The sequence below is a fragment of the Wyeomyia smithii genome, chromosome 1, assembly GCF_029784165.1.
Source record: "Wyeomyia smithii strain HCP4-BCI-WySm-NY-G18 chromosome 1, ASM2978416v1, whole genome shotgun sequence".
Lineage (NCBI taxonomy): Eukaryota > Metazoa > Arthropoda > Insecta > Diptera > Culicidae > Wyeomyia > Wyeomyia smithii.
In genome coordinates, this window is record NC_073694.1 from 13,601,856 (window position 1) to 13,619,389 (window position 17,534).

A 17,534-nucleotide genomic window follows, 5' to 3' on the forward strand; every position below is an offset into this window, starting at 1 on the left:
GGTCAAGTTTTCCTCACACTACGCCTGAACAACCTTTGCGGTGTGGGATGGGGCGCCATTTGGCTGGAAGCAGTAGTAATCGTCTTCAAACAATAGTTCAGCTTGAGGCAGAGCATTTTCATCCAAAACCGTGTCCAGGTAGTACGCTGCATTGATTTTGACCCCTTTATCGATAAAAATATGAGGCAGTTTACCTTTCTTGCAAATGGCTCCCCAAACCGTCACTGACGTCTTAACCGGGAAACGTTCAGCTTGTCCTCAGGAGCTTGCTGGAGGCTCACACTCCAAACTCGATCATTTTGGCGATTGACTGTTTGCTTTAAAACGGACAGCTTCTCGTACGAAAAAATAATCTCGTCATCTGCGCGCCAACCGAGCAACTCCCGCGACCGTTGGTACCTCTTGTCTTTTGTAGCTTCGGTAACCCCATGAACCACCTGTTTTTTGTACGGTGTAAGTTTTAAATCCTTGCGCAGAAGCAGGCGGATTGATTCTCGGTTCATTTTAAGGTTCCTGGCCAGCTTCCGTGCAGATTGGGCGGGATTCCGGCGAATCCGGTCTCGTATAATCTTTTTCAGCCTTGGAGTTCTCACAGACCTTGGTCGTCCAGATCGTGCTTTGTCCTCGGTGCCTCCGGTCTCTAGGTACCGATTTATGGTCCGGTACACGAATTTCCGGTTGATTTCGAGCGGTTTTAGGTGTTTGAATATCTGTCCGGGTTTGTACCCTTTCACATGTTCAGCGATAACAGCTGCTCTTAACTCTGCCATGGCTCACAACTCAATGTAAACAAACTGCACAGAAACGAAACTCTGCCACTTTGGGCAGCAAAGTTAACCCTATCATTTGACATATAGATGGCACCAGAGAGATGCAACGTGTAGGCTACAGGCGACCCCAAAAAAGTGTGACCGGACTTTTTTGTCACCGTGTACATAAGGTTGTTTGTTAAATTACTTGTATTGAATATTTTTGGAATTTTGTGCAAAAGAGGAGCTGAAGTGCTACCGAAGTTCGATTCGCACATATACATACATAAATAGGACATCACTGAACAGGAATGGAACAATCACTTTGCGACCGGCGAAAACAAGTTTCAACAGTCAGAATTCTAAGCCAAAACGTGAAAATATCGAATCTTCAATTTATTTGATTGGTTGTCCTGAAAAAGACAGTTCACTTTTAAAACCTTAAAACGGATATGATGCTGATTGCTTCTCGGTGATACCCCGACATTGAGAATATGATGACTTTGCACATGACGGAGGCATCGATTCATCTAATTGATTGGATGAGAGAAAGCAAAATATTTTTGAATCTTGTAAACATTTCATTCAAATAATATTACTGTTTTGACACTGTTTTCACACTGCAAGAATGGCCGGCCAGCATCCACAAAAAAAGGTTGCGTGTTGTCAAAATACGGCAGAGCCTTCCACTGGAGGAAGTGATGGCTAATGTATTTACTGCTGATGCTGTCGCTATCGCATAAAGGCAGTTTTTTAAAAGAAAAAGTGCCGCTGCACCTACCGCAGCTGGAGTTGCCACTATCGCTGCTATCCGTTGTCACTGTTATTCGCTGCCGCTACTGCTGCTACTGCTACTGCTCAGTTGAGATTATTCTGGACGCCATCCACTAGTAATATAATTGGTTCAAGCAGAAGCAGGCTTTTATATAGCCCAAATAGTACATTCCCGATTTACTAGGTATATATTTTTGTCGACCTTGCTAGGAACAGCAGGCATTAAGGTCGAGAAGGCTAAACAACTTGCAATAGTACGATGGTTCGAATTTTCTGCAATTTGGGCAGTTTTATAGATAATTTTCCAATCGATTGCTGCAAGAACGTAGAAAATTTATTGAAATATAACCGACTTATTTGCATTTGAAATTAGACATATTTTTGCCTTTTTCTGTTTTTAGATTTCCATTTCACATTCCTATGTAGCCGAACTTAAATTAAGGCTGTGTAATGGGGACAATGAATTACTTTAAAATAAACTAACTAACGGAAGAACTTATAAAAATATAAACATTACAAATCTGAAACATTTCCTAAAACGATTGATAGAAAAATAGGTCCTTAAAGTGGGAGAATTGAAAAAAAAACTATTTTGACAATTAACCATTCATTATGGTGCAAAAAATAAATCACGCTAAAAATAGAAATATGTAGCCTCAAATTCCAGAAATGCTTAGAACAAAGCGTACAATAAATGATAAAAACCATCTAAAAAATTAGAAAAATGCTCTAAAAATAAAAAATCTGTAAAAAATAAAAAAAGCTTTGAAAAAAATGTGACAAATAACAGTAAAAATAGATGGTAACATTGCAAATATCAAAACCAATTAGATAATAATCTATACATATGAAAATTGAGTTTTGTCTGTTTGTCTGTCTGTCTGATCCACATAGACTTGAAAACTACTGAACCGATTGACATGAAAATTTGCATGTAAAGGTTTTTGGGACCGGGGAAGGTTCTTATGATAGTTTGAGACCCCTCCCTCCTCTGGAAGGAAGTGCCCCCATACAAATGAAACATAAATTTTCGCATAACTCAAGAGCTATTCAAGCAAATGAAGCCAAACTTGGCACGTTGATGTATTAAGAAGCAAAAAATATTTCTGTGATAGTTTGACACCCCTATCTGCTCTCAAAGTGAGGGCTTCCTAACAAACGGAACACAAATTTCTTCATAACTCATAAACTAATCAAGTAAATGGAACCAAAGTTGGCATGTGGAAGTTTTTGATGACCCTCCCTCCTCTGGAACACCTGCATAACTCTAGAATTGATCAAGCAAATGGAACCCAATTTGGCATGAAAAAATTTTTGGGATCAAAAAATACTTTCATGCTGATTCCAAGGGAGGTGTACTATATATATAAAACACAAATTACTGCACAACTCGAGAACTAATCGAGCAAATGGAACCAAATTTGGCATGGGAAGGTTTTTGGGGGCAAAAAATGTTTTATTTTGTAAGGAGGGGGGCTGAAAACAGCCACAGGTGACCAATTACCACACAATATGGGTATTTCCGTAATCATGATGATACAGAGAAACCAGAAATCGAACACAGATTTTGAATTCCAACATGACGACTTCCGATTACTGGAAAACAGCCAAAAATGGTCGAATATCATCCAGTATGCGTATATACGGAACCAGAATGACGCCCAGAGGCCAGAAATTAGTTTCACATACCATTTTGAAATTCGAAATGACGCCTCCGGTGTTTGGAAAATAGCTGAAAGTGACAAAAAAAGGTACTTCCGTAATCATGATGATGCACAGATACTAAAAATCCATCTAAGAAACCATTTTGAATTCTAAAATGGTGACTTCCGGTTTCTGGACAAGCCAAAAATGACTGTATACCATCCAATATGGGTATTTCCGGTAGCAAACTGATGGCCAAAGGCCAGAATACAGTGAAGTTATTTTCGTGATTTTTGTCGTACAAAACACGAAAGATCAGGTGATATTAGGTGTCATAGCTGAAATATATTCGTTATTCAGGGTTCAAATTTAACCAAAAGTTACGCCAGTTTAAACAATTAGCAATAGACAACTTTTGCGTTAAGTAAAAAAAACAAGCAACAAAAATAGCTTTTTCGATTTTTATTGAAAAAAAAAAAAGGAAAACAGACAGTGGTCTTGAAATACTTCTCTGCGGAACACTTTTTTGAATAAGGTTCTACTGTAATATCAGTTGAAACTAGTGTCTAATCTTTTTGTAATAGCTTTGTAGGTATCATTTAATTAATTTGCACTTCCAATAATTTTATGTTTTCGGTTTTTAAGCACATATTTTTTCTAGTCAATTTCGAGAAAATGTATGTAAATCATTTTAAAAAAATGGTGGATATTATTTTTCCAGGATCCTTTCAAGACTAGACTAGACTAGACATATTTTTTCTAGTCAATTTCGTAGTTGTTGAAATATAACATTCTCATTTTTTTTTTTAATATAAAATTATAAATATTAAATATTTTTAAATTAAAATATTATTTATTATTATAATTAACAAATATTTATTATTAAATAAAAACTTCATTAATTAATAAATATAAAATAATAACTAAAAAAATAATAAAAATATAAAATTATTATAAATAATTTTTTTTAGTTTAATCCTCTCCAATAAAGCTCTAAGAGTATGTACAAAAGTCGCGTAACGGGATGTGAATTCAAAATACAAAAAAAAATACTTTACTGGCGAAAATATAAGTTCCAACAATTTCAAGCCCGTGTGAAGATACCACGAGTGCTTGACTAAGAACGTTTAATATTTGCTCGGAACATACTCTTTTTTCTAATAAATATAGTTTTAATCGATTTTTCACTTGGTTCGCCTCACTGTGATGGAATACATCTTACTTTGAGCACACATGTCTTATTTGAGATGCTGTAAACAAGTTTCACTTGTTTGAAGAAAGAAGCAAACGTAACCTCAAGAGAAGTGAAAAAAAAAAACTAACAAAACAGAGTGTGAGTGTGAGAAACATCATTCACCTTTTTTGTTCTCTCTTTCTCCTCGGTGTTAGACTTAGAGTATTAAAAAGTCGCGAGAAGAAAGCAACCGCCTTACAGCGGCATATGGAGATGTAACCGATTTTAGTGGTAAATTGTACACAGCCGGTTATTATTAACCAAAAAAAAAAGAAAAATAATCAACATGAAGAACTTCGGTTCGAAGTGTGAAAAAAGTTATGGAAAAACACAAAAATAGCGCTTCTGGTTGAAGCACTAATTGGGACCGGTTTGTTGACATCTCAATAAAATATGGCTTGTAAAATCTTTAAATATGGGAGTGTGAACTAAACTGAGTTTAGTTCGCTTGTGCACACTCCCATATTCAAAGATTGCAATAACGATTGCAATACTTCCGTCTCAAGCATTTGCAGTTTTAATTACTACGTTTGTTACCGCTTCCATGGAAAGTTGAGATATCTTCGATCTGTCTCGGAGAGTGCAGCGCGACACACCTCTTTTAATTTTACGCTTCATCAGCTTTCTGTCCCTTCCCCCCGCAGGGGGCAGATTCCAAATACCAAACAAATGCCCGACAACTTTCGCTTTCGCTTGGCATTTTATTCATGCATGCTTCCTGCCTCGAGGCGATCGATTGATCGACTGGTGATGATCGTGCCAAAGTCTGCACCAGCCGCGATGCTGAGCTGTCCAACTTGCATCAGAAGACTCTGTGTGTGCATGATGACCCCAATGCAGTCCGCTTAGTAGTAGATTGTAGTCAATATGAAATTGATTTCCTGCTTGCTCCGAAGATTTCTTCCAAACGGGGTAACTTCCTCGAACTGTTACCCATCCGCGATTAAGCGCGACTGCCGTGCGTGACCAATTATTTGGTTCGACACCTATAAATGTGACTAACGGATTTGATTCGTGCCCCAATTTTTAGGTTGGATCAGCTTTTTTACACCTTTCCTAAGTCTCGTTAATCGTCGGTGCATGATACCACGGCTCCAGACCAGGCTGCGCGTTGCTGTGAACGCTAATGATGGAAGCGAGCGAAGGCGCGAGCGTGGCGAAATTCGGAAAATTAGGTCTCGCTAATTTTTCAGACCCCCTTTTTGGAGAGCGATCTGATGCAATCGGATCCATCATCGACATAACTTTTAGTGGACCCGTTTTTTTTCTATTTTTGTTTGCTTACGATCTGTTTTGAGTTTGTCCGTTTTCTTATGTGGCTCCGCAATCTATTTTTGAGGGTCGTTGAACGATTCGTTTGCTCTCGAATGAGGAGAGCTCTCTGCTCTTGTGTGAGTGGAAGGCTGTTTGATGGAGGCTAATTATTATGGAGTTATGCAATGCCATCGGGCGGAAAAAAGTCCATGGCATGTTTTGCGTGCTAGTTCGAAAGGCGAGTGGTTAATTCTGACCACGAGCAGGTGTCTGTGTGGGAAATATTGATTGATTAACTTCTGAGATTATTTCGCGGTGCTGTTTCTCTGAATTATCATAAGTAGAACAGCATTCAACGGAACAACGACAAATACTTATGCCACGACACACAATTCCACTTGAAAATGTAGCACAAGTTATTATCATACACTCTAGCCGCCGAGGAAAGTTCGACCGGATGCTGGAAGCCGACTCTCGATGTAGGAAGTTGTCTTTTCAGATTATAAATTACATACTAAGAGTACCGAAATTGCATCCCTCCCGGTGGGTGATGCTGTTGGAACGGATATGAGCCGCATCGAAAGCAACCAAACTCGTTAAGAACAAAGATGCATTATGCATCGGCATTGGCCGCCACACAGCCCATCAGGAGAGAAGCATAGCAAATCAGGGAACGATGTTGTGAATAAAACCGTACAAAATCGACCGAAGGCGGCGGAGGCGGAAAGAAAAGTTTATGGGCGCACTTGTGCATGTGTGACTGTTGGGTTGGGTTTTTAATATTTTGAATGATGCTTTCTGTTCCAGTTCCAGGATGGTAGAAGAAGGGGGATGAATACCCATAACTCTCTCCTCTGTTTTTGTGGAGAAAACAACACTAGCCGCCATAATTAATTACATTTTCAAAGCGATAATTGAGATATGGAAGCCGCAACGGGTTTTGAGTTTCAATTAGGATTGTCATAAATTCAGAGTGTGTCCCAAACATAACAATGAGGGGAGGAAGAGTTTGTTTTTTTTTTTGTTGTAATGAGTTTTTCATCTGCTGGAAATGGGATGCAAGTAAGTGTGGGTCTCGGCGCAGGTCAAAGCACTCAACCGAAATTGGATTCTTCCAAGCGCATTCCCGAGCAGCATGAAACGCGGAAGTCATGATTTATGAAGGACTTCAAAGACACAAGCGAGTCCCAAGTGCGGGCCTCTGCTTCTGCCTGTGCATGCTATTGGACCACACCAAAGTAAAGTGGACGTAATCCTCCTTTCTGTTGGCAGCTGAAACAACCGCTTGAAGTACTGCCAAATTGGTTTAATTTAAATCACTTAACCAATACTTGCTGTGCTACTAGCAGCACAGTGCAACAGTGCAAGTGTGTGTCTGTAAATATTAGCACAAAACGGTTTTTTGTGTGGAATCAAACTGTTGTGAGAGATGCACTATTAATGTCACCATTTCGAAATAGATATTGAACTTTTTGCTGTGGTTTTGCTGATCGCTTTGCATGTGGATACTGGAAACGCGTTGCAATTGTGTTCTAATCCAGCAATGGTTTTGAAGTAGAATACTTCTCTCAGGAAGTTCGGCTACATAGGGATGTAAAATGAAAATCTAAAATCGAAAAAAGTGAAAAATATGTCCAATTTCAAATGCTAATAAATCGGTTAGTATTCGATGGATTTCCTTCGTTCTTGCAGCAATAGATTGGAAACTCTTCTAAGATTCTTCCCAAATGCAGATAATTGTAATTTTTTATTCGAACTATTGTACTATTGAAAATAGTCAAGCCTTGTCAAAACGAAAAATTCGGCCTCTGATTGGTCGTTATATGATTGCTTCCCAAGCACGGTTGATAGAATCATAGACCTTGCCATTTTAAATGTGCAATTTGGCCTATATAAGAGCCTGTTTCACTCGAAGCCGCTCATAATAATAATAAACCATGCTAGAATAAATCTTTCGCCATATTTGAATTCAGGAGACCTTTTTCTAAAAATGCAAAGTTGAAAAATGGAAAAACAAAATAGAAACCTACTGTGAGAGACTGAGAAAATCAAATTTCCATGAAAATTCGTACTTTAGTGAATTCAAACTTGTTTCACTCAAAATCTGTTCATGCTAGAATAAATCTTTCGCCATATTTGAATTCAGGAGACCTTTTTCTAAAAATGTAAAGTTGAAAAATGGAAAAACAAAATAGAAACCTACTGTGAGAGACTGAGAAAATCGAATTTCCATGAAAATTCGTACTTTAGTGAATTCAAACTTGTTTTTCTCAAAATCTGTTCATGCTAGAATAAATCTTTCGCCATATTCGAATTCAGGAGACCTTTTTCTAAAAATGTAAAGTTGAAAAATGGAAAAACAAAATAGAAACCTACTGTGAGAGACTGAGAAAATCGAATTTCCATGAAAATTCGTACTTTAGTAAATTCAAACTTGTTTTTCTCAAAATCTGTTCATGCTAGAATAAATCTTTCGCCATATTCGAATTCAGGAGACCTTTTTCTAAAAATGTAAAGTTGAAAAATGGAAAAACAAAATAGAAACCTACTGTGAGAGACTGAGAAAATCGAATTTCCATGAAAATTCGTACTTTAGTGAATTCAAACTTGTTTTTCTCAAAATCTGTTCATGCTAGAATAAATCTTTCGCCATATTTGAATTCAGGAGACCTTTTTCTAAAAATGTAAAGTTGAAAAATGGAAAAACAAAATAGAAACCTACTGTGAGAGACTGAGAAAATCGAATTTCCATGAAAATTCGTACTTTAGTGAATTCAAACTTGTTTCACTCAAAATCTGTTCATGCTAGAATAAATCTTTCGCCATATTTGAATTCAGGAGACCTTTTTCTAAAAATGTAAAGTTGAAAAATGGAAAAACAAAATAGAAACCTACTGTGAGAGACTGAGAAAATCGAATTTCCATGAAAATTCGTACTTTAGTGAATTCAAACTTGTTTTTCTCAAAATCTGTATATGCTAGAATGAATCTTTTAACATATTTGGACTTAGAAGACCTAATTCTAAAAATGTAGAGTAGAAAACTTGAAGGACACAGCTACAATCTCCCTCAGTAGAACATCTTTTTTGACTTTCTATGAAAATACGTAGTTATGTGATTTTGCACTGAAATAATTTGGTAACTTCAAAATTTACTTTTGTTAATCGTATTTCATCTACTCGACATGATTTGATGCAAAGGACATTTGATACGTATGATAAATCCATGCGTTTGTTCAATCAGTAGGAAAAAATAAAAAAAAAGCACAGACATATTTGGGTCTCACATAAACTGGGAGGGGTTCAGAGGGGTGGCACCCTTACTAAAACTTAGAGCAACTATTCCCCTTAAATAATATTCCGAGTTTACTCAAATCGGCCGCAGCATCGCTGAGAACGGCCATTTTCTAAAAAAAAGTTCCGTCCCGGGTCTTTACGGGTTAACATGGCAAACGCATCAAAAATTAAAAGACAAACAATATCAAAAAAGTTCACAGAGTCCAAAAAAAATGGCCAGAAAGTTCAGAAATTCTAAAACATAATTAATATTTGATATGAACATTAGACTAATTAGGGAAACAATAATGACAATAAAACGGTAAAAATTTTTTGCTGAGTCCAAGAATTTTATAAAAATGTCAACGTAAGCACATCAATACTAGACAAAAACTGGAAAAAAATGTCAAAATGTATAAAAAATGAAAAATTCTACAAGCGTTGAAAAGGTAACAAATAGTAAGAAAAAAATATAATGTCACAAAAGTAAATTTAAAAAATAATAATAATAATGTATGAATAAAATTAATCATGCCACAAAAAGCATAAAAAAGTGTTGAAACAATCAACGCAAAAAACATCATATAAAGTATGAGGAAGTTGATAAAAAATATAAAAAAGAAGTGTCAAGTCGCAAGTCGAAAAAGATCAAAGATCAGGTTAAAAATTACTAAAAGTAAAAAAAATCAAAACTGTAAATTATGACAAAATGAGGTGAAAAAACATCAAATGGTCAGAAATGCTTCACGAACGTTTTAAGTTACAGTAAAGCTGGTAATGTATTATATTTTATAAGTATAAGAAAATCAACGAGAACAGAAGGTGTGATTTAAACTTAGAAAAAAAAATTCTATATCCAGACGACAGAAATGCCAAAAACATCATAAGTGAAAAGAAAGGTGAGTAATGTCAAAAAATATAAAAAAGTCAAAGAAAGCTAAGAAGCTAAAAAATTGCGTAGAAAGAGGTAAAACTTGAAAAATAATGAAAAATGTCGATAAAGGTCAAAGTGTAAAAAATATGCCAAGCCTAAAAAATAAGAAAAGTCTAAAATATTACAAAAGGTTAAAAATATTTATATATATTTAAGATAAAAAATGTGAAAAAAATTCAGAAGTAATAAATTCAAAAATTTTATACGGCAGAAAATGTTGAAACGATCTACGTACCAAAAATGTCAAATAAAGGTCGGACTCGATTATCCGGAACATCAAAAAAATTTTCATTCCGGATAATCGAATCACAGAAAAAATATTCAAATTTGCTATTAACGAACATGAAATAAGTTTTTCCTCTTTCTTATTGTACTTTTTTGATTCAGTGGCATAACCAGAAATTATTTCTGAGGCGAAAAGTGGTAAAATCTTGAGAAGCAAAAAAAAATAAATTGGACATCGATTATTTCAACTTATATTGAACATGTCCCAAACATGCCGGAAGTGACATAAATGGTCTCAAGTATGTCAGAAGGGATGGTAAAGGTAAAATTTCTAGTAAAAATAGAAAACGAACACCAAAAAAATAAAATTTCGGTAATCGAGTCTAAAATTCCGGATAATTGAATTCCGGATAATCGAGTTTCCGGATAATCGAGTCTCCGGATAATCGAGTCCGACCTGTAGAGTGAAAAAAATGTGAAAAATATGTGCCAACCGTAAAAAAAAGCAAAAAAAAATAGATTAGAAATAGAAAGAAATTGTAAAATATGTCAAATGAGTTTAAAAAAACAAAAGGTGTAAGCTAAAAAATTTTTAAAAAGATAAAAAAAAAAAACAAAGAAAGCCAAAAAGGTAGAAAATGGCAGAAATAAATAAAAAGGTAAAAAATGTAGAAATGTCGATGATGTCAAGGTTTAAAGAACATGCCAAGTTTAAAAAAACCGAAAATATTCAAAAGATAACAATATCGAAAAAGAGAAAAAAATGCAACAAAAACCGTCAGAAAATGTAAAAACGATCAACAAACCAAAAATTTGAAGTAAAGTTATAAAGGTCGAAAAAATCAAAAATTGAATTCAAAATAACTAAAAGCAAAAAGTCAAAACTGTAAAATATCAATATGCCAAAATGAGGTGAAAAAAAAAATCAAAAGGTTAGAAATGCCAAAAAGGTCATTGGTGACAAGAAAGGTAAACAATGTCAAAAAAGATAAAAAAGTACAAAAAAGCCAAAAAGGTAGAAAATGGTAAAAAATAAAAAGTTAAAGAATGTAAAAATAATAAGAAATGTCGATGGCCTCATCGAATGTGTGATAAAACATGTCAAAAAAAGGTAAACAAATTGAAATTTTTTAAAATACCACCACAGAAGTTTAAAAAGATTGAAAAGATAAATAATGTCAAAAAAAATAAAAATACCATAAAAAACGTCAGTAAACATCTAAACGATGAACCTACCAAAAATGTCAATTAAAGGGAAAAAGTCAAAAATAATATTAAAAATAGCTAAAAGGAGAAAAATTAAAATAGTTAAAAATGCCAAAACGAGGTGAAAAAAAAATCAAAAGGTCAAAAATGCCAATGTCAAAAACGATAATAAAAGCAGGATATAAGGTAAGAAATGTACATACAATGAAATATATCGGTAAAGGTTAAGGTATGAAAAATATGCCAAGCTTAAAATAAAAAAGGTGAAAAACAATAAGAAAAAAAAACAATATCACAGAAGGTTAATAGACATTTAACCCTCTAGTGTCCAAGTTAATTTTCAGACGGACTTCGAAAAAATAACTATGGAACTTTTTTAACATTTTTTAAGTGATTGAAGCTTTTTAGAGGTGTGACTGAGAACCGTCTAAAGGCGGCACTGGGCACTAGAGGTATAGTGGTAAAACATTAGATTATCGTACCATAAATGTTAAGTAAAGTGAAAAAGTTCAAAAATGAAAATAGTGTGTGTCAAGTGCTAAAAAAGTCAAAAATAAGGTTAAAAAAAGCTAGAACGAAAGGAAAAGATTCAATGATAAAATGTCTAATGAGGTAAAAAATGTCAATAGGTCAGAAGTGCCAAAAGGGTTGTAAACGACAAGAAATGTAATCGATGTCAACCAAATAAAGAAACCAAACAAAAAAATAGAAAACGGCAATCAAAATGTAGAAAATGAAAAAACATGCCAACAATGTGAAAAAAGTCAAACTTCTCGAAAAAGTCAAAAAAATGGCTGACAAAAGGAAAACATCAAAAAAGGCAAGGAAAATCAAATTAATAAAAATGTCAATATAAGGAGAATTGTCAAGTTTTAAGAAAGAGAACTTTCTTAAGCGGGTTGTCTTTGTGTCAGTGATGGCATAAACTCGTGCAAAGTTGAACTGGGTAACACTTTTCCAGATTTGAATCCAACTTGAATCTGCTTCCTCTCGATAGTTTGAGTTTTTTTGCACCGCACACTCTGATCGATTGAGTTCAAATGCGTGCAATGCATGCAGTGCACGATGTATCCAGCGATGCAGGCGATGATGTAACGCGATGAGTTTTGTTTTTAGATCGAATTTATGCTTTCAAAGGACATTGCAACAAACTGTTGCAGCAGACGCGGCGCAAATTTCATCGCATTTCGATTTTTATGCAATTGTTGTTATGCAGGATTAAAACTCAAATCCAACTCAAGTGTAATGCACTGTTAGTAGGGTTTACGTGCAAACCGAAAATAAATGTGCAAGCAAGTTTTAAAACTCACTTGGATACGAGGGCAAAGTCACACTGCCTACTCTGCTTTGTGTTGGTATCAAAAGTGTAAAATATCTCCGGAACTTCTAAAACTTTTAAATGTCGAATATAAAAAGAATCTAACAAAGTGCATATTTTTTTCGAACTAAACTTCTATTTTTAACAACGGCTTTTACCCGTTAACACACAAGTTCATTAAGCAGACAGTATGTGCAGAAGGGAAAGCGAAAAATAAGCGAACGTCCCATCGGGATGCGGTATATTTTTCCAAATCTGTATCATATTTCCAGTTCGCTTATTTTTCGCTTTCCATACTGCACATACTGTCTGCTTAATGAAGTGCAACGTATCAGATATGTGGAAAATGTCAGAAAAGTTTGAACATGCATTTTCAGGTCCAAAATAGTTGGCTATAATAGATCGACCAAATAAAAAAGGGTAAAAAACGACAAAAAAGGACAAAAGACAAAAAAAAACATTAGCAAGTCAAACATGTTAAAAAGAATAAGAAATGATCAAAAAGAGTTCAGAATGCCAAAAAATATCAAAAACGTACAATAAATCACACAATGTTGTACATGTCAAATGTATAAAACTACCAAGAATTAAAAAAAAAAAAAATATGTCAAAAACATCTAAGTCAAACATGCCGAGAAGAGTAGAAAACGTCAAAAACATATCAAAATGTCTGAAATCATAAAATAAAAAGTCAATGTCATTCCAGTCCAAAGCAAGAATAACGTCAAAAATATCAGGAAATGTCAACATATCAAAAAGATAAAAGAAATCTCAAAAATATATCTACAATTTCGAAAATATCTTAGCATCAAAAATGTCCAAAAGGCAAACAAAGCTTATTAGATGCCCAAATAAGTTCTCCTTGTTTGTCAATAGATGGCGCAATGAACCAAGTTGAGATATAAAGCAAACAAACTGCTTTGACACGACAGTGATTTTATTGAGGCGTCATTATTGTTAATTGTGTGAAAATTTCTGATTTTGAAGCAAATCATCGAAATTTGTGGAAAGTGTTATTTTTGACAGTTCATTCAAAGAAAACGGCAGCTGAGGCGCATCGTGAGTTAGAAAAAAGATTACGAAATACTGGCCTCGTCGCTTTGAAGACAGTAATTATGATGTTGATGACTGTCCGCGTCTTCGAAGACGCTAAACTGCAGGAATCGCTCGATTAGGATCCATGCCAAACGCAGGAACAGCTTGCTTTGCTATTAGGTGTTATCCGTCAAGCCATTTTTAAGTGACTGCATGTTTTTGCAAAATAATGTTACATTTTCATTAGAAAAAAAGAAAACTTAATTGCGCAACTGATATGTTAGTAAAAAATATCAAATCTGTGACATGACTGTGTAAAAAATATCAAATCTGTGTAATTACAGTGAAAAATCGTAACATATCAAGAAAAAATAGAGTCAAGAAGCAAATCATTTCCTAAAATGTAGAAAAATAGAAAAATCAAGCATGTCAGATAAATTGAATTTTCCAAAAAATGTTAAAAAAGGTTCAATAATTAAAAAAGATTAGAAATGTCTAAAAAGGTCGAGAATGTTAATAATTTTTAAGAAGATAACAAATGTTGAAACAAAGCCAGAAATAACAAAGAAAAAACGATCATAATTTCATTCGTGTAAAAAAAAGTCGCAGCTGGTTAAAATAATAAAAAATGTAAATAAAAAAACATTAAATAGACCAAACATGTCAAATATGATGAATGTAAACCAACCAAAGTAAATCCTGAATTGAAAAGTTTTAGTCACATTTCTAAGACATTAAAACTCCAATAAAAGAGGAACTTCTCACTGTTTCTGATTGTATTCTCACTGATTAGTGCAAACAATTGCCAGAAAAAAAATCTATAATTGATTCACCAATATAAAAAACTATTTGTTCGTTGCTTCTAATTTTCAGTTCCCCCTGCAGTTGTCAGTATAACTTTTCCCTCTACATGGCTACTAGCGTTGTTTTCTCGTTCATCAGTAAGCGCACGATAACAAGAACAAGACAGTTTGATTAGTCATCCATGGTCGTGCGCCTCCACATTTGCGCCTCTTTGTTTCGTCGCCTCTCTTTTTCTCTGGTCTTTGGCTTCCTCGGCTCGGCTGTTCATCAGATAGATCTGTTGTATGGTAGAATTGCAGTTTCTGCGCGTGTTTTGCTCTCGTTGTCGTGTTTTTGAATCGCAAGCTGCTGTTCGCAGCAGCCATCCGTTCTACAAAAAGAATGGCATGCACTTCGCAGTCGCACGCATACCCCGGTCGGCGGTAACAGTGTCGACACACAAGTTGATGATTATTGGTTTGTTACCAGCAGAGTAACGGTCCATCTGCGTGTGTCATTTGGTTAAATTTATGGCATTGAAATCCAAGCGACCGAAATTGGCTCTGCAGGAAGTGACCCGTTAGAAGGAGAAGCGTATTTCGGTTCGGTTGTTTAGATTTTCAAAGAACTCGAATCCGTTTTGAATCGATTGATACCACCTTCCTACGCACCCTAGAATGGGTGACATGAAATGGATTCCCAGTTGGCGTAGTTTACGGCCTAACCATAATTTCTCAATCTCTGCGAATGTGTGCGTGTGTGGTGCGATGCAAATTTTCTCGCGAAAATTGTTTCCCAGCAGTGTTCTCGCTAGTCGACGACCGACCGACTTAGTCGCCGCTTAGTGGCTCGAATCGTGCGCGCGGTTTTTAACGCTTCCGAATGGGTCAACTTGGGAGTTTTTGTGGATCGTGACGTAACAACACCGCGGGAGTGTTTTTTTTTTCGTTTGAACAGATGAAGTGTGATTATGAAAATTAAGACGTAGATAAATTTGAAAATCCGAACAGATATGAAATCTGGCGATTCTCGGTGATCTGAAACTTGAAAAAAAAAAGAGCAACTGTCGGTTAGTAGTTGCTATTTTTAGCTGCAACGCGAATCATATGCGGGAAAAGTGATCTTTTCTGTGGTGATCCGGTGTTACGCTTATGTTGAAAAAGTCGTCAAACTGACAGAACCTTGCGTGCGTTAGTTCCTAATAATAAGTCTAACCTTTCGTTCGATTATTTCACGTATCGAGAGTGAAACTGATTTCAGGTTAACAAGAGCAATGGATGTCAACCACACGATGGTTGAGAATAGAGGCTTTTACCGTTCTACTGATACGCGCAGTTAGTGTTCTAGTAGTTACGGTGTACCGCAGCACAAAAAAAAACCCCACACAATCACAATCAACGCCGACATCCGAGACCACTCGCGAGATTTAATGGGAATGAGCAAAAGCGAGAAATATGGACGAGTGTTTATTTCATACAGTAGAGCGTTGTGCTGCCTACTCTTCAACCATCGCCGTCGTCGTCGGATGAAAGTCAAATCAATTGAGAATAAATTTGCTCTTTCCATGACGATAAGCACGATTGAGACGGTTAAATTAGTGCTTGATACTACTACGGACGGGGAAAACTTCCACTGTGGTTTATTTTCTTTGCGAAGGGAAAATTTTCGCAGTAATGAGTCGTTTTGGATTATTGCGGAAATCGACTAACTTTTAAAGTATTCAACATAATCCACTCTATCTTTTATTGAAATACTATTGATTAACACGATGATTCACCTTAGCTTCGCTGGGGTTCCCTGCATTTCCTAATGGCGTGAAAATTTTTTGTACTTGTAAGGTTTTTTTTCCACCACAAATTGGGTTTGCCATTTGTGAGGATAATATATTTTAAACAGTCCAATCTCTTGAAATACTGTAATGTTACTGTGAATTCTCTTATTATGGTTGGTCTATTGTTTTAGGAATACAGGGATCGACCTTATTTATTAGTATATGAATTTTACATTTCTTTTCCAATATACACGCAAAAGTTGGATGGTGCGGAACCAGTACAAAATTGTGCGTTTTTAGCGCAATTGTTGATGTAATTCGGAACCAGTACAATGATTGCGTGTTGGGCATAACGCAATTAATGCTCTAGCGTTTCTTAAATGTATTTGGCAGCTCCAAACTACTACACCTAAACAGTTTAAACTGGTATCAAGCAGCATTGCAAAGCGAGCGAGAAGCAAAACCATTCTCCTCCTTTCTGCTTGAGGACGAGACATATGCTACGCTTTTCAAGTCTTGCACACACGCTTTCTAGATAGTTTTTCTTCCTCATGCATTCCTCTGAATAGCAGCAACCCCGCACCGACAGTATGAGTGAAAGACTAACAACACTGGTATCAAGTATGTACAGCACGGGTGTCTCGCTCATTTCGTGAAGCAACGAGATATCGCCTTGCGCGTCGCAATCCGAACCGAAAGAGAAGCGAAAGAGCAACCTGCAAATATGTGACGTGTCTAGTCTTCTCGCACATACATGGAAATTCTACGAGCGAGAGAGAAATTTCTCTCGTCGCTTGAGAAAAAAGCGCATGCATCACTAATACACTCGACGTGAGAAATAAAGTGTCGGTGTATGATACATATTCTGATTTCATTCTATGTCAATGTATTCGCAGTACAACTGTTGCGTTATGCGTTTCACACATTTATTGTGCGATTTCTGTGCAACATTTGTGCGAATCGGGAAGACACAATGATTGTACAAGACTTCAACTTTTGCGTGTATTAAATGCATATTAAGGTTTTTATATGTATTCTGTGAGCTCTCAAAGGACCTTCTCATATTTGGATCGGTTTTTCGAAGAATTTTTATGTACTTAATTTTATTTGATTCCCAAATTTGTCAACAAGATGAAACACATAAAAAAGTCGTCCAAAATTCCATGAAAACATGCAAAAGCACTGACATATTAGTAGAATACAACAGCATTCATAAGCGAAATATTAGGAGTAGCTGTTAAAAAACAATAATTGCGAATCTGATAATAAAAGATTCAACATTTATCAAGAAAAAAGATGTAAACATTATCAGAAACGAAATAAAAAAATTGG

General features: G+C 35.6%; 1 protein-coding gene across 8 annotated transcripts in view; it reads left to right on the top strand.

The window, feature by feature from the left end:
• Positions 1 to 17,534, top strand: part of LOC129718245 (putative uncharacterized protein DDB_G0282133) — a 113,272-nt gene that overhangs the window by 54,294 nt on the left and 41,444 nt on the right. The window contains exon 1 of one of the 8 annotated variants that reach the window (XM_055668820.1): positions 15,084 to 15,691. The exons of 4 other annotated variants lie outside the window; for them this stretch is intronic. The gene's annotated coding sequence lies outside the window, so the exon portion shown is untranslated. Of the gene's footprint in view, positions 1 to 15,083; positions 15,692 to 17,534 lie in introns of those variants that run through there. 3 more of the 8 variants (XM_055668823.1, XM_055668821.1, XM_055668824.1) reach the window with 3 other exon arrangements.